Consider the following 19,199-nt stretch of genomic DNA (forward strand, 5'->3'; position numbering starts at 1 on the left):
TGGATTAACGAAAAAGAAAAATGGGATGTGAACCAGCTTGACTTTAGAGATATATTTCAGTGTGTGAAAAGCTGCTTTATCTTTTGAAGAAAACTGTTATTACAAATGCAAAATGAGCATTTCACCACTACAGCTTTTTCTAAACAAGGCAGTGGGCACGAAGATTTGCCAGAGCAGATGCAGAACAGGGCCACAGCTAGCATGGCACAGACAGCTGAGGCATCCTGCAACAAATGGGAGCAAGTTTCAACTCCTGCGGTGAGGTGCCAGACAGGGCTGTACACGTATCCTCGTTGCCTTTCCCCAGTCCTGATAGCATTTGATGCTCAGCGCTCGTTGCTCTCAGTAAACCTCTCTGTCCCAAGTTTGCTGTCCCCTGGCAAAGTAGATGGGAAAGTTCTTTTTGGCAGCAGCCCATCCAGACCCCTGATATTCTTGTGCTGCACTTTGTTCTGCAGAGCTGTGAAAGTCCAGGGCAATGACTTCAGTGCAGCAGGATATTTGGATCTAAACACCCATCCCAAGCTTTCAGCAAATAATCTATATGGTTCTCTTGTGTGTTTCTATCTCACATGTTTATATAGTCCCCAGAACCTTCTAAAATTTGAACCTGAGGAAAATAGAAACCTGTTCTCTGAAGCTAGCAGGATGTCTTAATAGGAGATGTTATTGCTATTATTAAGAATACTAATAGTCTTATGTTAACCAAAGGCAGGAACGAATGTCTTGCTGGATGGTGCCTTGGATTGCAACATGTCTTTATGTCCTTAGAAAGCTGTGGCAAAAACCATCCGAGAGAACTGGTAAAGTTGATGATGGCTGTTACGTAGAAAGCTATACAGCAGAGAGCTGTGTGGCCTTTTAGTCCCTGCTGGCACTGAAGTTTCTTGGCATTTTTTCTGTTTGTGATAACTCATTCCAGCATAGAGAGGCAGATCACGTACAGCATTCAATTTACAGTTTTCTGCAGTGAAGTTCCTGTTTTGATCATGGCACTGAAGGAAGGTAGACATCCAACAGTGTGATGGTAAAAGTGCCAAGTGGAGCCCAAAGGGAGGAAAAAAAGAATTTAATTCTGTGAAAAAGTTTGAACCTTGTTCCACAGCTTCAACTGCAGGGGCTTTCCTCTTAACTGTAACCTGAGGATCCCTTCATCCGAGCCTGCTCAGTTAACTTTTTTATCTGCAGCTGCCAGCGTGGCCACAGATGTGACAGGGGGAAACCATTGGTTTTGGTGGTGTGGTCAAAAGAAGAGCAAGGCAAGTTTGCATGAACTGCCTTTTTGCTGCACAGCCTGAAGAAGTGAACCTCCCAGAGAGCCAGAATCTGCCTGCTTTGTGGACCATTCTGCTTGAATTACTCCTCTGGCAATGCACCCCCTGAGCTAAAGTTTAATAATATAAAGCTGGTGACAAGCTGGTTTAGGTTTTAAGTGAATGGTTTAGATTAATGTGCTACATTTCAAGGGCAAAAATGTGTAAACTTGGTCTTTACTGAACGCTGCGCCACGTTCCATGTGTTGTTGACCTACCAAAATTGTACACCTTTTTTTTGCCTACCTGACATGCTTCTCCATGTACTGGAGAGACAGAGCTGGGGCACTCCACATGTAAATGAACACTTCACAACCTACTTGAAGTCTCATAGCAAAACTGAGGTTGTTCAAGAATCGGGTTGGAAGCCTTCAATCTCAAAAAAAAAGCATGTGTGAGCAGAAAGCGCAGCTATTACAAAATATACATTCTTGTCTCCTGTTTGCCTTGCCATATTGACACATGGTATATGGAAGAGGTGAAAGTTGTCTCTCCTCTCTTCTATATACACACATACATGTGTGCCTGCGTGCCCATGCACATACCCGCCAAGCTCCCCACAACAGCATGTAAGAGAGAATCTACTTGGTGGTTTTAATGAAAATGCAGTTTCATAGCTCTAATGATCAACAGCTGGGAACATGCATGCTCTTCTCCTTCATCTCTAGACTTATTTGAAAGATTTTTGTTTTGTGGCTTTACTGGGTGACTTTCCTGATGAACTGATTTTAAAAAATCATTTAATTTCTTCGAAGACCATAGTGGTTACCATAGAAATACGTTAGCTGCAAAACAAGGAATAATTAGTTTATGTTTGTTCCTTTGTGTCTCCTAATTTCTTCCATTCAGGATTTTTAAGCGTATAATTAAAGGGATTATTCAGCTTTGTGATTCCCCCCCCCCCCCCCAAATTAATTTAAAGACAAAACTCTGATGTCTGTAGAACATAAATAATAATGATTATATGTGGTAATTAGTCCAACCTGTTTGTCCACATAGCAGAAAACAATGTGTTTTCTGTCGGAAGGCTGCAATGCTGACTAGTGGTCACTCTCAGCTTGGACTGGCATTCCCAGTTATCTTTCTCATCCCTTATGGCTACTTGACTAATTACCCTTAACAAAACATGGTTTGGAAATGGGTCTCTCGAGAGCACTGCTGGCGACCTTCTTGTGTCATTCAAGTTCTGGGGCAAGCGAAATTTGACGAGCAAGGCATCGGCAGGCTCCAGAAGTCCCTGAGGTCAGGTGGCAATTGAGCAAGGATGGGAAATATTGCGACATGGGGTTTAAGGTAGTGATTTAACACCTCTGCTTGGCAGGATTTGCCGAGTAGGCAAAGTTCAGCCTGTCTGTGCAGAAGGGCTGAAACTTGCAGGACTTCTCCAGCAACACTTGCGATGGATTGGGCTTTTGCAAAACGGCAGTTTTCCCTGAGCACAGGAAGGGGTGTTGGAGCCCTTCAGTTCAGAGTCATTAGAGGTTAAATCACTTTGCAGCTATTTTCTGTTGGGAGAAATGTTCTTTCTTTAAACCTCCAAGGTGACTAAACAGGAATGAGAGTCTTATCCCAGAGCCACACACTCCTGTTCCCTTTCTCCAGTCCGCTCACTCTAGAAATATTCCGTACTAGTTAAGGGAAAAACATCAAGAGCAGGGTTTGCGTGCAGCCTTGTGTTGCCCATCAGACCTGCGTGCCAGCTGGGATACTGCCTGTGCAAACCAGAGCTGTGGCCCTATGCTCCCAGCATCCCGAACCAATGTCCTAACTTCTGAATTCTTCCATGGAAAAGGGAATATATACTGCCAGTACCTGATCTGGTAAGTGTATTTGATGACTCCCCTGAACAAAGCTTTCAGGAAATAATAACAATCTGTGTCACGGCTGTCGAAGGCTCAGATCTGAGTGGGGCTCAGAGATGCTTTGTCCTGGAGTGGGGGGCTTTGGCTGCGTGTTCGCTTAGTCACCTCAGCGGGATGGGAATTTTGAGCGTTACAGTTTCGGGTCTTGGGCTTCAAGTGGGACTAATGTTGACATCAATGCATCTTGTTCCTTATTTGAGCATAATTTTCAAGCTTGTCTTTCTATCAGGCATTTCACATCCCCCGTACCACCTAGGGACAGAAGCACCCAAGCTCACCTGCAAGTCCTGGAGCACTGTCCCCCCCTGCCCCCTCCAACACGGCTCTTTATTTCAGGGCTTAAACACCGTCCCGCTTCACTGCAGACACCAAATTCGAGCGTTCGAGCCACAGCGGCAGGCTGTGAAGGAGCGAGCTGGGGCCAGCCCGAGGGCTGCAGCCGCCGCGAGTGGCACAGCCCGGGCTGCGTGGGCTCGCTGGCTGATGGCCACCCGGGCCGCCCGCGGCTGTGCCGCCCGTGGGTGCCGCTGCCCGCCGGGTCCCGGCCGCAAGGGGCTGCGTGCGGCGGGGGCGCTGTGGCGCCCTCTGGCGGCGGCGGCGGGCGCTGCCTCTGGCGGGGAGGGCGCGCCGCGCTGCGGGGCTGCGGGACGCGCCGGTGGTCGGCTTCTGCCTTGCGGAGCGACCCTGCCGCCCGTCACCGCTCGGTTCCCACGGCTGCTACCGGGGCCAAGCGTGTGACGGCTCCCCGGGGTGGGCGGGGGGTTCAAACCGTGGCGGGGGCGCTGCTGGCTGCCGGAGCGCTCTGCTCGGTGGGGTGCAGGAGCCGCGCCCGCCTCCGGCCACCGAGGGGCGAAGCGCAGCCCCCTGGTTCGGGTGGTGCCCTCGGTGAGTTCTGAGCTTGCACCAACCGAATGCGCGCTTGGACATCGCCTCTGATATTCAGGACTTCATTTCCAGTCTTGTAAACATTTTTTTACACGCATGCATTGTCTGCTTTAGCTTCTTGGAATATAAACTGAACTTCCTAAAGCAAGGGTGATTTTTGGTAATAGAACATAATGTCCAGGAACAGGCGCTCAGGATAGAACATTCCACTTAATTCAATTCTTGCACAATTATGAGTTGTTTACCTTAAACATTATTCTGAAGAGTAATAAAATAAAAAAAAAAAAAAGTAAAGAAAATTCTGGTTAATAACCTGGGCAAAACAATTATCCTCCTAAGACTCTTTATTGAATCATGTATGCAAAACACAGAAGGTTTTCATAACAGATGTATTTAATCTTGATGCAATGCTTGGTTTTAACCCCACAGTGTCTTGCAATTCACTCAGAGCTGGACTGGTTCTGGTGTGTTTCAATAGAAGAGATGGAGCCCGAAGCCTCTGGGATGCCAAACAAGACTGTGCGATTGTGGAAGCCCCTCAGAGTCTTGTTATTGTCCAGTAGTACCCGTAATAATGAAGGCCTGGAAGATCATTTATATAATAGTTCAGTGGTTTGGTTAGTCTTCATAACAATCTGCAACGGGCTTTGGGAAGCTCTTCCAGTGTTTATTGAAACAAATGTCGGGGCAAGACTATTGTGTTTGTGTTTGTGTCATAGATGTAACCTCTGGCACAAGGAGAATAACCTAGTGGCACGTGTTGCTCCAGAGTTCTGCCTTCTAGGGGGTGGGCAGCATCTGGCGGCGCTTTGGTTGCTATTCAGAGTAACGCTGCTTATACTTGGCCGTTGCTGTCCCTAGTAGCAGTGGTCAAGTGCCCTGGAACATGACAACAGCTTGAGTCTGTGGAGCTGCATCAAAGACTGGCCACGTGGAAACAGAGTTACCAAGAAAAGGCTCCCCTAAAAGTGGGTGTGTTAGATTTTATTGCATTGCATCCCATGATGTAGTCAGGTATAAATAGAGCGCAAGATCTTGGAGCTGGCAAAGTGTTAGCGGGTCACCTAGACAATTTCCCTACTTCACAAAAGATGATTCGCCTCACCGAATATTTATTAGGGCTTTATCGTGCTTGCTTTTGAATGCTCCATGAAGGAGTTTCTACAAATGACCCTTTTCCCCCCAAGTATTTCATATTCTAATTTTCTTCTTTAATTTTCTTTCCTCATGTTGAGAAGAATAAATTTCTTTTTATTCAGTTTCCTATAATTGCTCCCAGTTACCCATCCTATCCTACCCCAAACGCTTCCCTCCCCTTGGTGAACTGGATAGCTGTCAGATATCCCCGGACTGTTTCCTTTGGTCAAAGATATACATAAGCAATTCCTCTAATCTTCCCTCTACAATCCATTCCCTCAGGCTCTTCATTATTTTGCTAGCTCTGCTCTGAGCTACTTCTTATTTATCGATATTATTTTATGATGATTTCTGCACTGCTCGTGCTGCCTTGCTGGCATTCTTCTCTCTCCTGCCCATGTACACGCAACCCACAGAGGTCACGTTTTGTGGGCAGACCTGGCTGATCCTGCTTTCTCAGCTAGGGAAGCTCTCACAACCAGAGAATGCCCTGCCCCACCATGTAATCATATCCTCTGCAGACGGGAGTGTGGCATGTCAAATAGTACTTGCAGTTAAATGTCTACCCAGAATAAAACATCAGTGGCAAGCATGACTGATGAGGGAAGAGGACAGTTTTTCCTGATCTCTTAAAAATCCTTTTTCTGAAGAGTCCTCTAGTGTCCGAGATCTTTGCCTGCCTGCTTTTTTGCGGGCAGGAGCAGAGAGCAGGAGCAGTGTTTGAAGCACAGCTGTAAGTCGTGTAACTTGTTTTTAAAGTCACTATTTATTCTCCACTGATATTGTCTGCTGAGTGCAGAAGACCAGAGTCTGTGCTTTTGGTGAGTCTGTCTCCTGTGCACTGGGATTCTTATCATGATATTTCTTGCAACAATAACGGAATGTGATGCATTTCTGATGGGGTGTGGTGTACGTGCCTGTGTTGTTGTTTTAAAGGCTTTTGAGCTTATCTGGAAAATAAGCAGTTAGAGTCTGCAAGTGGAGTTGGTTTTGGGTAAGAACATTTTGAGACTAGACTTTGCCTTAGCCTCTTTGATATAACATTCAGGTTTCATTCTGTAATGGACAAGGAAGATTGTACAAATATATGTTTAGGAGTCTTTTTATAGTAAACAAATTATGTTAATATGCAGAAGAGAAAACAACTTTTAAAACCACTAAATGCTAGTAGTGAAATATAGTGACCATCAAGTATCTCATTTCTGAAAATAGACCACCAGAGAATTATATTTCAAACTGTTTTGCCAGCTGAACATCTTTCTAAAAAGTTAATCTTTACAAGAACAGAAGAAAAGGCTTGAACAATAAGTCTACATAAAATAATTGTACAAGTAAATATCAAGCTAGTCAAGGGAGCAAAATTTGAGTGAACCTCATGCACACAGCGTGTGTGAACAATAAGCCAGGGTGGCCAGACCCTCCTTTGGGATAAATCATTAGCATAACGTGAGGATTTGGCCCAGAGTTTATGATTGCAACGTCTTGCTCCTGGTTGAAGTGCAGGATGTTCTGTTGGTTGTTTACCTTTGCCTTGACCAATGCTGAGAAGAGCATAAAGGAGGCATGGGGTGGAAGGCAGGAACTCCTGGGACTCGCTTTGCTCAAAGAATGTCCGGTTCTGCTGCCCATGTGGCAATTGCTGTTACTCATCTTTTTCCTGCTTCATTTCTTCTTTTCTCTTAGTGCTTGGGAAGGCTGATCTCAGAAATGACCTCTCCATAATAGGCAAAATCCTAATGTTCTTGTCGATGCCCAGATGTTATGTTGATGGAAGAGCTCTGAGGGTGGTGGGAGAAGGGTAAGGAACAGGCAGATGGTGGGTGGGAATGAAAACAGGATGGCACAAAAGCAGAGAGATCTGACAATGCTTTTATTTTTGTTGTTGTTAGACAAAGACTAAGAAAATACGAGCTCAAGTGTGTCATGGAAAAGTGCTGGAGCTCCATCCTTCTCTCTCAAGCCAAGCCAGTTCCTGGAGAACTCTGGATCTGCAAGTGAAAAGCAGTCAAGGTGGACTCTTCCCTGTTCCCACCATAGACCTCTGTCAGCAGAGTGGAATTGCATCATCTGTGTGGACTTTCTGGGCAAGGTTGGCCACTAACTGTTGTTGAGGGTTTAAAAATCCAGAAAATTGTATCATTACAACATCCATGAATCTGCAGTTGCATTGTGCTTGGTTAAGGGTTCGCTTTGATCTTCCCAGAGAACCTAACCATAGCTAGCTGTTTAATAAGCAAGGAAAGGACTTCTCAAGTCTTCTGGCCCATCCCCTGAACCACTACAGGAAAAACTACCTTTGCCATTGCAGTGAAAAGCTTTTTAATCTGCTTTTAAAGACTTCCCATGATGGGAGCTCCATAGCTTCTCCAGTCAGCCTATTCCAGTGCTTTCCTTTCACTAGAGGGTTTCCTTGAACATCTAACCTGAATCTTTCTTGCCAAAATTTAAGTCCATCCTCTTCACTATCATCTGTGGATGTGCCCCGTAAACTATTTTCTTGTTTGGATACCTTTTAGGGACTGTGATTGTGTTGTTCCCTTGCTGGTGGCCCATTCTCTGAGCTCAGCAACCTCAGTTTTCTTAGTCCTCTCCCATAGGCTGTATTTCCAGGTTGTCTGGTCATTCTTCTCTTTGGCTTTTGCACTCTCTCCAACTGCTCCATATCCTTCTTGAAGTTGAAGGCGCAAAGCGGTTCGGTGGAACAGCTGAGGCCACGCTGATACTGCACACAGCTGATGCATTTTGTTGTGTATTCTACAGGAAATATTGCATATTCACTCTTTTGGAAACAGCCTGCAATTATAGATGCCTGTTCACTATAATCTTTTCACAAGGCACATTTGCAGGTGCATATTAGTGCTTACTCCTTTCATTTATGATACTTGTCCATGTTGAACGTAATCCATTTTTATTTCTGTTGTAAAGATCATGTTAAACTTCAGTCCTGTTCTCTGATATGTTTGCAATGGCTTCCACATTCCCATCATCTGCAAAACTAAATGTGCTCTTTCTGTTTTATTATCCCTGATTTTAGGGAAAACACTGAACAGAATTGGATCTGAGACTTCCCTGCAGATCTCTGGTGAATCAACTTGATAATGCGTTGTTGGTGTTCACCTTCTGGGTGCGGCTGGATACCCAGGTACCTGGCAATGGGTAGCCACTTTGGCATCCATGCTGAAGAATCACTCAAACTTTCTGAAATCGATAGGTCTAAAAGTGGCTGAGTACCCTCGTTTTTTAAAATCTAAATCTGACCAGATCTGAGGACTTTTTATGTCTGAAAAATTCTGTTTGTAGCCAGTTCAGAATGGGAGTTACTAAAACCCCTTGAGGGCAAAAAACATTGCCACCTTTGGGAACTGGAAACAACCTGAGAGCCACAGTCTCATGAGATTTCCAGCTCATACAAACTAGTTTCTGTGTGGGTAGGAAGCATTGCGGTAAAGGGATCTGAAGATGAGAAGGGGCAGAAAACTTTTGAACGTGAAGTGTGAACAGAAGCTCAGTGAAGTCAATGGAAACTCTCTGACTGGTACCTCATGGTCGTGTGGAGGGCTGTTAAAAAAGAAGAGCACAGAAAGATAAAGTATACTGTTGAACCAAAAAGATTGTTAAGATAGGAGAGGAAAATAATTTCGGTAGAAACTCTGAGGGCTGTGGAAAGATATCCTTCCAAAGGCTACTTGGAAATGTTTAAAGAAAGCCCTTTCCAGTTAAGTAGTAATGGTAACACAGGACCTGAAAGAGAGAAAGGAGGTGGAACAGAATAAAACCAAAACAGAAATACAACAAATGTAGAAAAAATGAACCAAACAAACTGCTAGCTTTCTGAAACTCCAGGTGGTGTGTACCACCCTTGCCACATTTTAGGGTTTCTTCTTTGAAATTTTTCTTTCTCCTGTCTGGGTAGTGAGCACATCTCCTTTTGTTGCGGGGAAAACTGCCCAGCTGCCTTCAGTGCAGGAGCAGCAGCTCCAGCAGCAGCAGCAGCAGCAGGGATGATGGAGCTGTGGCTCTGTGTGTCTTTGGGACCCAACGCCACGCAGCGTCTTTCCTGTTCTCCTCTTTGCTTGTGTATTTTGCTCCTGTTCAAATAAAGGTGCTGTGATGTTGCTGGTTGGATGCAGCATTTTTCTCAAACAGATAAATACTCTGCCTCCTGTCTTGACATGCTAATTGCTATAAAAAGCAGTGATGTCAGTGCCTTTTGTGGGCCTGCATGTGTACAAGCGTCTATATAAAAGTCTGGGGGCAGAGTTTGTCTATGCCATAACATTTTATCAGCAGCAGGGTAGCAACTGGAGGAGAATTGGTCCCTGGCTGCTGTTTGGTTTCTAGAGCCTGTAGACCGCCTGCTTGTTATAATAATGAGAAATGCAAGTAAGTGGCATTGCATCAGCACTTGCAGTCCCACTTTCTATTGCTGTCATCAAAGGGTTTAGGAAAGTTTGCATTCAGAGGAGTTTTTTTTACAATGCACATATGCATTTGCACAATACTGTCTGGGAAATCCTGTACTGTAGAGAGCAACTTACGGGTAAGGCATGATTTGGGTCTGGGTACTCGATTCAGTGGTCATGGCCATGACCAAGTGAGAATCAGGATTGAAAGGAGAAAATCGAGGTAGGTTCAGGTGGCCCAAGAAAGAAGTGTGGCTGGGAGCTGGATCATAGCCAGAAAGCTAAAAAAGTGAAGTTGTACCACCCTGGTGTATGAAGCTGATGTGGATTTTAACCAGAAAACTGGAATAATCCTGAGTCCCAAAAACCACTTAGAACAAACACACTTGGAGTATTGTAGATGATTTGAACACACGCTTTGCAGATGATTCTCATTCATTTCTGCCTTTTTTTTTTTTGGTTTGGGGAAGCTGAAGCTTTGTATGAGCTAAAAATAGCAGTACTTACAACCACTTGGATACTTACATTGTGTGGCAGGAACAGAATTATTGCTCTGAGCCTGGATTTCTAGCTACTGAAGAGTTAGTGTTGAAATCTGAAGGTAAAATTCCGTGGTGATTTCCTAGTGTTGGATGTCATGCGGTGCTTTCAAGTTTACCAGCCACACAATAGGTGGGATAAAACTGATACTGATAAAATTAGCACGAAATGTGTTGCTATAGAGAATCCTGAAATGGCATCAATAGGAGCCCCAGGAACACATAAATGGGTTATGAGCGGCCTCTATTGTGGTCAAAAATAAAATATTTATACAACACAGACCCTGAAAGTGAAAAATCAAAGAAACATTTGGTGGGAGCGAGAAATTCATCAACTGAAAAGTGACATTTGCAACCCAAGAATTATCTTTTGCTCTTAAGAGCAAGGATTTTCTTTATTATCCCTTTATGAATCCTTTTGCTTTATTTTTCTCCTATTAAGAGCAAGGATTTTATTTCTTTGTTAATCTTTTTGCTTTCTTTCCCTCCTTTTTACCTCCCTCCAGCCTAGAATAAAATAAAGTGAGGGATTGTCACAAAATCTATGCAGCTTTTATAGCTCACATGAAGTTTGAAGATATGAGCAGGAGATACTGAGCTAGCCTCATCTCAGTGCCAACTTTCACTTCTAGTGAACACTCCAAATTCGCGTAAGATGAAACATAACTGTATGTTATACTAAGGGATCTGACCTTGTTACTTGTGCACCTAGCTGTATGTTAGATTTTATGTCCTGTACTTGGAGGCTATTTTAGACATCCAAAAAGTACTGAGGATTCCGAGCAGTGCCCCAAACCTCCAGGAACACTTGGGTTAAGGAGCTGATAAACTCCCCGTACCACAGCAATGTCACTGCACCAGGCACCGGGGAGCATTTTAGCATTGTCACTGGGCTTTGCTTATCACTAGATTTTAGGTTTTTTACTTTTTAAATTTTATTTTTATTTTTTATTTACCCACTGGTAAGTTGCTGACTTTTGTCTTTTAGATCACATACCCTTTTTGGGGCAGTTCTCCAGGAATATCTTTTTTGTTTTCCTTTCCCAAACTCACTGCCATCCAGCCCTTCCTGAACCTGGGCACCTGGGGGAAGTTTGTAGGAGAATGGAGTGATAGATTTGGAAAAGCCTTCAGCCTATTAATTGGTGCCTGGTTCACATTCTGGTTTTACAGACAAGTTTTATTATCAAAATTGTACATTTTAATCCTTTGTTATAAGGACCAAGAAACCATCAACTATAGTTAAAATGGAACTCTATTGGCTGTCAGGGGAGGAGAAGGCTCTTGAAGCCATCGGATTTCTTTAAGAGAGCAAAGTTAGTCAGTCATCATCTGGATATTATTGGATTTATTTATTTCACTTCATTAATTTTTAAAGTTTGCTTGCAAAGAAATATATATCCTCTTTGGAATTGCATAAGTATTGGGATGAATATTTAACACATGATTCCCAGAGACATGGGGTTTTGAAACACACAATGTTGTAGCTATTACAAATTAATGAATGTTCTCTTAAATATTTCTGTTTTATATCTTTGCTTCCTTAAAGCCTTGCCAGTATATGGGAAAAGAAAGTTTAATAAAAATAAGCAAATTGCTTTTCAGTTTGCTAGAAGTGATTGATTTCTGCAGACACTTGAATGGCTCTTTCCAGCAGTGCTGGGAACCCAGCGCATGGATCTCATGGGCTTCTGAATCAGGTCCTGTGGTCTGAACTGAATCTTGTGTGCGTAGTCACAGTCCTGCTGAACTCTCCAGAGCTTTAGTGATCCCTGCTAGCCAATGATACAGTATCTCTTCCCCCAAAATGTGTGCTTGGTTCGTTGTAAACTGAGGCATTAGGTGTGTTAGAGGAGCATCATCACCGCAGGCTTAACCTGAGTTCTGGGATCTGGGGCAAACCCTGCGTGTCCTCTGGGCTGACAGGGACGTGATCCCCAAAGCCATGGGGACAAGCGATGACAATGTCCAGCCAAACTACGGGTAAAAACATCTAACCTGACTGTGGCTGTTGGTTTCATGGTATATAAGCTGAGTTCTGTATTCAAGCATCTTGCAGCAGCAACGGCTATTGCTGGTTACTGGCAACGAGCCTGGGGCTGGGTCACAGCAGCAGCACGGTAATAACAGATGGGGAGAGGCAAAAAAAGAGAGAAACGGACTGGGTGTGTGTGGTTTGTGATCTGGTATCTGTTTTTCCCAGGTTTGGAAAATGTTTGACTTTTCCCATCTAGAATTCATTGGAGAATGATCCCGACTTTGCTGAATATTCATTTGGTAGCAGTGAGAAAGGGGGGATGGCCAAGGGGGAGCAGCACTGCTCCGGGAGGTCCATCCCTCACCGAAGGTCCCATGTGGGACCCTGGTTATTGCACCTATTACAAACCCACATTTCTCAAATTTTAGCTTGCTGCTTTAGTTCTGCTTGAGGTCTTTCATGTTGCAATTGCCTCGGTAGTTCAGAAATTATTTTTCTGCTAAAAAAAAAATAAATGTTAAATGCCAAAGAAATATTTGAATCAAAGATAATTATTTCACTTGGATGTGTTTGGTTGTTTAGTGTGGGCCAAAGCTGGGTCCAGAAGCCCACAGTGCTGTGCCGTGTACCAGCAGTGCTGGATGCGCTGTGATCAGCTGTAATGCACGGAAAGCAGAGCAAAAATTATTACTAAAGAAGCAAACGAAATACAGAGTTCAGTACACTCAAATGGAGAACTTTAAAAGTTTCCATTGTTTACTTATCTAATTAAGAATCTATCTCCATATAGGCACCCAAACGGCAGGTACAAATATATCTAGATGTCTATCTTTGTTCCACTGTACGTTTGCCTGCAGGTCTCTATAGATAGAAACATAAAATGGCATGTATATCCTGCTGGCTTTTGAAACTTACAGAAAATTACCAACAGTTTCTTTTCTCTAGTTTGCTCAAATGCTTGTGGTTATATATTCTGAAAGTATAGAATTAAAAAAAAAAAAGAAAAAGAGAAAAAGACAAAAACATTTAGACACTTTGAAAAGCAGTCGCTTTGTTAAAAATGCTTTTTTTTTTTCTTCTTCTTAACAAGCCAACACGCTATTTTGATTCTCAGCCTCTCTGTGTCCTATTTGATAATGTAAAATCGGGTAATATTGCTGATAAATATTAATTCAGAGCTGGAGTCACGTACAGCGTGTGGCACCTGATGTCTGGAATTCCAGTGGGATTTACAGAGCAGGGCTGGATCGCGTGTTTGTTACCAGGAACGTCTGGATATAATAAATGAAGCTTTTGCTCAGAGCACTCAGAGCCCTATTGCATCTTATTAACTGTCTCAAAATCCAAACTAAAAGGAGAAGTTGAAAAGAAAAAAATTTAAATAAGATCAAGAGGACTATTCCTTGTAATTATTTTATTCCAATAAGAATCAAAACATTTGGTAGCAGCATTTAAGCATGAAGAGTTAATTAAAAAGGGAAAATGCCTTAATGAAATTGTAACAAATTAATGTAATGAACATAAATAATATTTAATAATTGAATTAATCTGGCTTTCTTATCTCTTGCTTAAATTTGATTATCTTCTTGATTGTCCATTATTATTCAAAATCTACAAAGAGTATGAGCACACCTGGCCTTATTATTTGCTAAAACAAGACAGCAACAACCGGGACAGCACTTTGAATGTAACAATTCACAGCAATACTTGAAGACAAAGGAACACGGATCTGTTATGTGCTATTTTAAGCAGTTTCACTTTGAAAGTTATTAAAAAATTTGCTATAGATTAGTATTCAGTTAAACCCTTCACTCTGGTAAGTTTATGATGCTGTAGTGCTGTACATGAGCAGCCAGTGCCCCTGTTTTTAAATTTTTTTCCACTGCTGTGTCATGTAATACTGAATTAATTCAATATTATTTTTAGTTATGAATCTACTGGGTTTTCTTATTCTTGATATCATTAGGTTTTACTTTATGCATTTTTAAATTATACAAGTCCATTTCTAATGACATTGGTATGAATTACTACAAAAAAGTTAATGGCTTAATCCTGATATCCTCAAATAAGTGGTGACTGGGCAATGATTTCAGTGACATGAGGATTCCTCCAGCTTTCTCTTGTGATTTATAGCCCTGAGTCAGGAAAGCTCTTAAGCACAGGTACTAAGTTAACTACTTACTTAGGTCCCAGTCATTTCAGGGGGATTTTGGTATCAGACCATTGGGAACATATTGTTAATACTGCATTTGTGTCAGCTGCACTGCAACCACCACCTAAATCCAGCTGGCAAAATCCATCCAGACTTGTAAGGAAAAAAACACTTCACTAAATTTACAAAAATTAGTATAGAGAATAATGAATCTGAAAGGGTTCTAGCTCAGAAATGAAAACAAACACAATACTTAATATTTTAAGGGGGTAATTATTTGCTGAGTTTCTGTTCCTCCAGCCGTGTGCTCTGAGGGGCTGAGCTGTGCATCAGCTGTCTGGGGAACCTGCAGCTTTTTTCCTGCTTCGAACTTGCTAGTTATTACAAGTAGCTGAAGAAAGGCTTTTGCAAGCTAAGTGAATTTATGACTAGCCCAGATCGGAAATCCTAACTGTTATTCAGCTGCCACTGGCTAGCCCTGTTGTAGGGAATTGTTCTGTTCCTTGATTGAATGGTTTTAATTTTCACTTTACTTCCATGTGTATTACAGCCTGCAAAATGAAAACTTGCTTTCCGTGAGCGTTCACTATAGCAGAAGAGACTCACACATCAGCTGGAAAAATTAAAAAAAACCCCAAATCCATGAGAGCAGGCAGAATCAAACAGTAACAGATCTGTACAGCGTTGCCTTTGGTGAGTCTCCGTAGCTGTGACCCATTCCTGCGCCTGAGTCTGCAGCCTGTAAGGAGGCAAAGCCTTCAGCTCTGAGGGGCCACGGGTGTTTGAGAGGAGCTCACTGCCGCTGTCTCATCAGCTGCAGGTTTGAGGTTAGTGATGTGCAAGTAGCTCTAAAATTGATGGTTTTGAAGGTCTGACCCTGTGTGGTGCTGAGCACTGTCCCCCATCAGCTGGGGACCCCCGTCACTGCGCAGGGCACAGCCCAGAGGAGAAGTTCCAATAAACTCCTGGTGGTATCTTGGCATGGTGGTTTCATGGTAATGGATCAAGGTGTCGATGCTCTCCAAGAAGAGTGTTGCTCCTGGAGGACTGTCCCCTTTCATCGGGTGGGCATGCAGACCTGCCTCTGGTTTTGGTGGAAGCTCCTCGTGTGGACTCAGTTTGGGCTGTGAGAGCGCTGATGGTGTGAATTTGGGACCCGCAGCTTTGAGGAGAGCTCTGCTGGATGGATGAGCTGAAGCCGCTGTAGGGAATTCCCTTACTGAATTGCACCATGGAGCTGTGAACTAGCTGTATCTCCTGACATGACTTGGGAGCAGCAGAGCTCGGGGAGGCCTTTTAATAGAGTTTTGAAAAAGATGTTTTGCAATAGAGTGTAAAGAAAATTGAGGCTTAGTTTTGTGTATACAAAGGCACCGTGATGCAACGTTGGGGTGGTCGAAAGGAGAAGGCATCACAAGCATGTGAGTGCAGATTGGGTGCCGGAGTTGGAGATGTGCTGGTCACAAGGAAGGGACCAAGCAGGGCCCTTGGAGCCCTTTATTTATATATCTACAGGGCGAGTGCCAGCAGGATGGGGCCAGGCCCCTTCCAGTGGCGCCCAGCGACAGGACAAGGGGCAACGGGCACAAACCGCACCACGAGAAGTTCCAGCTCCACGTGAGGAAGAACTTCCCTGCCCTGCGGGTGACGGAGCCCTGGCACAGGCTGCCCAGCGAGGCGGGGGGGTCTCCTTCTCTGGAGACATTCAAACCCGCCTGGACGTGGTGGGTCCTGCTCTAGGAGAGCTGCTGCAGCGGGGGGGACGGGGTGAGCTCCAGCGGCCCCTTGCCGCCCTGGCCCCGCTGTGACTCTGTGATTCACATCGCACCAGGAGACCTGGGCTGGAGGGTGAGTCGCTGGTCTGGGGGCGGCTGAGCTCCTCGCACAGTGTCTGACAAACCGCTTAGACATTGTCCACAGGTTTGTAGGGGCTGATCTTTGAGATGGGAGGAAGCAGCGCGCTGTTGGCTGGCCGGCTGTGCTGCCAGGGAAAGAGGCTTCCAGCTGGGATTTTGGTCAACTGCTTTGGCAGAGCACTTTGGGAAGTCTCTTACCAACGGTGCAGCTCTCACCAGCACCTCTTAGAGCTGGGCAGGGTGTCGCCGTCTGGCCCTGTCCCCTCGGCTCGCTGAGGCGTCTGCCGGCAGGGTTCCCATCCCGGTCTGTCTGCTTTCCCTCCTGCTGCAGAACGGTCTGCACCGCTCGTGTGGGACCCATCCTGGCTCTCCTTGCTGCAGGTTTCCCTGTCGGGCTGTGCAGCTCAGAGGAGATGCAGGCAGCTGTGCCAACATGACCCCCCACCCGCCCGGCAGCATCACCGCAGGGGAGAGCATGGCACGCAGCCGGCGCAAACCAGGGTGTCTTAAGCCATTTTCTCCAGCATCTAGTTTCCTTTGCAATTGTTTGGGTAGTTCTGTTAGTGAAAATCATAACGAAGGAAAGTTTTAATCTGAGCAGTCAAAAAAAAAAAAAAAAAAAAAAAAGAAACAAGAATGATCTGGAAAAAAATCCCCCAAACTCCTTTCGCCTGCCGCAGAGTGAGAAATGGAAATAAAGGTGGCCACTGCCTGTACTCGACAACGCTGCGACATGTGATATTTTCGGAGGTATCTCGGGAGCATCTACCACATTTTACAGCATGTGAGGCATATCATCTGGAGCCGTTTTGATCTCCTGTAACCTGTTCACAAATGCATGTATTTCATAACAGGTCCTGCGCCCCGATAAAGATCTCTGAGTTTCTTCTGCGCGGTATCTGCAAACAATTCAAAGCTGTTCCACACAAACAAATGTGAGAACCCCCTGACCACAGACTGCCTTTAGAGCAGACCAAGATTTGATGTTACTCATATCTTCCAGTACCTGTCAGAGTTCAAACAGGAAACCTGGTTTTTCCTCTCATGTCAACAACTTTTTTTTCTTTTTTCTTTTCTTTTCTTTTTTTTTCTGAACAGGCGTTCGGCAGCAGGCTCGCACTCGAGCAGTGGAAGTCCTGTATTTCTTCAGGACAAACAAGTACTTGCTCTGGTACGTCATTGCTGACATTAACAAGAGCTGAATATGTGGTTTTCAGTGATCCTGTGGGTGCTTCTATAGAAACGGACATACTGGCTTTGAACAATCACACAAAAAAGAAATTCATTCATACAGGATATAGGTAACGTGCAGCCAAGGGCTTGCCACAGAGAGTGCTTTGCTTGGGAAACGTCAGAAAAAAGCTGGGTACTCTTTCTCCTGGTACCGCTGTATTTTATGCTTACACAGTAACACTTTATCACTTCAGCCTGTTTGTCATTTATATGATATCCTGCTTGCCAGTGCCCCAGTGGTGTCACGTGAAATGTTTAAACAGAATAAATATTCATATTTACCAATAAGGAAGTTTCATCTGAGCATCTCAACTATTAATTAATTAAGATGTCCCCCCAAAAACCACAAAAAAGTCTCTTGCCCAGGTCAAAGATTTGGCCGTAGCCACTGCTGTATGTTTTGGCACTGCTGGGAATAGAAATTAGGAATTATAGCTGACAGGCATCTCCCTTAAGCAGTGCTCATTACTTACCTTTCGTAACGCTGATCAATAAATGTAGTCAAACTGAAACTCTCAACACTTCCCAGTCCAGGCTTGGAAATGCTTTAGTAACATTGAACTTAATCTCCCCATGAAAGTGGGAAGTGGAAGTTTATAATGGAGATTAATCCTTGATGTGGACCAATGTTTGTGACAGAAAACACTGACTCTGTCAAGGAATGGGCTGGTCCCGAGGATCGTTTTTCCCTGTTTGATTTATGCTTGACAGATGTAAAAACCGTCTCAAATGCAGCTGCGTTAAGAAAAGAACACACAGGCATTTCCATGACTTTCATCTTGCTTTGTATTTATGTCATTATAAAACACGCTTTTGTGGCATGCATAATCAAGGGGCAGAACATCTGGTAGAGTCTTGTTACAGCAAAATGTTCATAAAGTTAAATATGATAGTCGTCTTTTTTTATTATTATTTTTTATAAAAACAACAAGCAGCTGGATAATATTACGATGACTAATAATACTGACTGTGAGTGATACATGCTGAAATGATGGTTACAGACTCACAAGATGGAGAGGCAGAGAAGGTCAAGGATCTTCTTGGTCCTGAGCGGGGCAGGGGAGCGTGTGACGGCCGGTATGGCGGGGCTGCCCCGCAGGACACCGGCTAAAATGGCCTTTGTGAACCACCAGCCACCTGCAGAACCACACTGGCCATTCCGGTAATAGGCTTTGTTTGCTCTTTATTTCTGTTTCCAGCAGGTTTCTGCCCAAATGATTAATTTTGATTTTATTTTTTTTTTTTTCATTTTTCCCAGTAGCCATTTATGGTAACCAAGCTCTTCACCTAAGACCTGACATATCAAGGCTCCCAGAAAATGGCACTGCTGTGCTGTTTGTAGCCCGGTGCTGGTGTTCAACGTGCTCCTGTTGATCAGCTGCAGACCTGGGAAGACCTTCACCTCTTGCTCCCTCAGCCCATCTCTGCCTTAAATGCCTGTAGACCAGTAGCAAGAAGAAAGGAATTATTTGCATTCAATAAAAGAAATATTTCCTTTCAAACTTTCTTTCTAACTCTTAATATTTCACAAAACTTCAGTGGAAAAAAATAATCAACTCCAGGTATGGACTACTTATAAGCCTGATTCGGAAAAGAAACATGTGCATAGTGTACATGGCTAAAGTCAAGTACGTGCTGTTACGTCCTGCTGAATGAATAAGTACCTGTGGGTCAGATCAGCAGCTCATATCAGAAATGAGTATTAAAGCATTGACAAGGTCTTAATTATTTGCCTTCTGCTTTATGAAACATCTGTATGTGTCCACTTGGTGGACGCCCCGTGTTATCCACAGGATCTTCACCTACTGATCGCGATTCCCCGGGCACTGAGCCTGACTGAG

At 44.0% G+C, this 19,199-nt stretch overlaps 1 long non-coding RNA gene across 5 annotated transcripts in view; it reads left to right on the forward strand.

Moving 5' to 3' along the window:
* Positions 1–18,860, forward strand: part of LOC114013686 (uncharacterized) — a 33,441-nt gene extending 14,581 nt beyond the window's left edge. For 2 of the 5 annotated variants that reach the window (XR_008748608.1, XR_008748604.1), the window contains 4 exons: positions 7,087–7,286; positions 8,232–8,339; positions 17,224–17,296; positions 18,620–18,860. This is a non-coding gene — a long non-coding RNA (uncharacterized LOC114013686). Of the gene's footprint in view, positions 1–5,674; positions 6,023–7,086; positions 7,287–8,231; positions 8,340–17,223; positions 17,297–18,619 lie in introns of those variants that run through there. The other 3 variants (XR_008748605.1, XR_008748607.1, XR_008748606.1) reach the window with 3 other exon arrangements.
* The last annotated feature ends 339 nt before the right edge of the window (positions 18,861–19,199 follow it).

The sequence above is a fragment of the Falco peregrinus genome, chromosome 8 (genome assembly GCF_023634155.1).
Source record: "Falco peregrinus isolate bFalPer1 chromosome 8, bFalPer1.pri, whole genome shotgun sequence".
Lineage (NCBI taxonomy): Eukaryota > Metazoa > Chordata > Aves > Falconiformes > Falconidae > Falco > Falco peregrinus.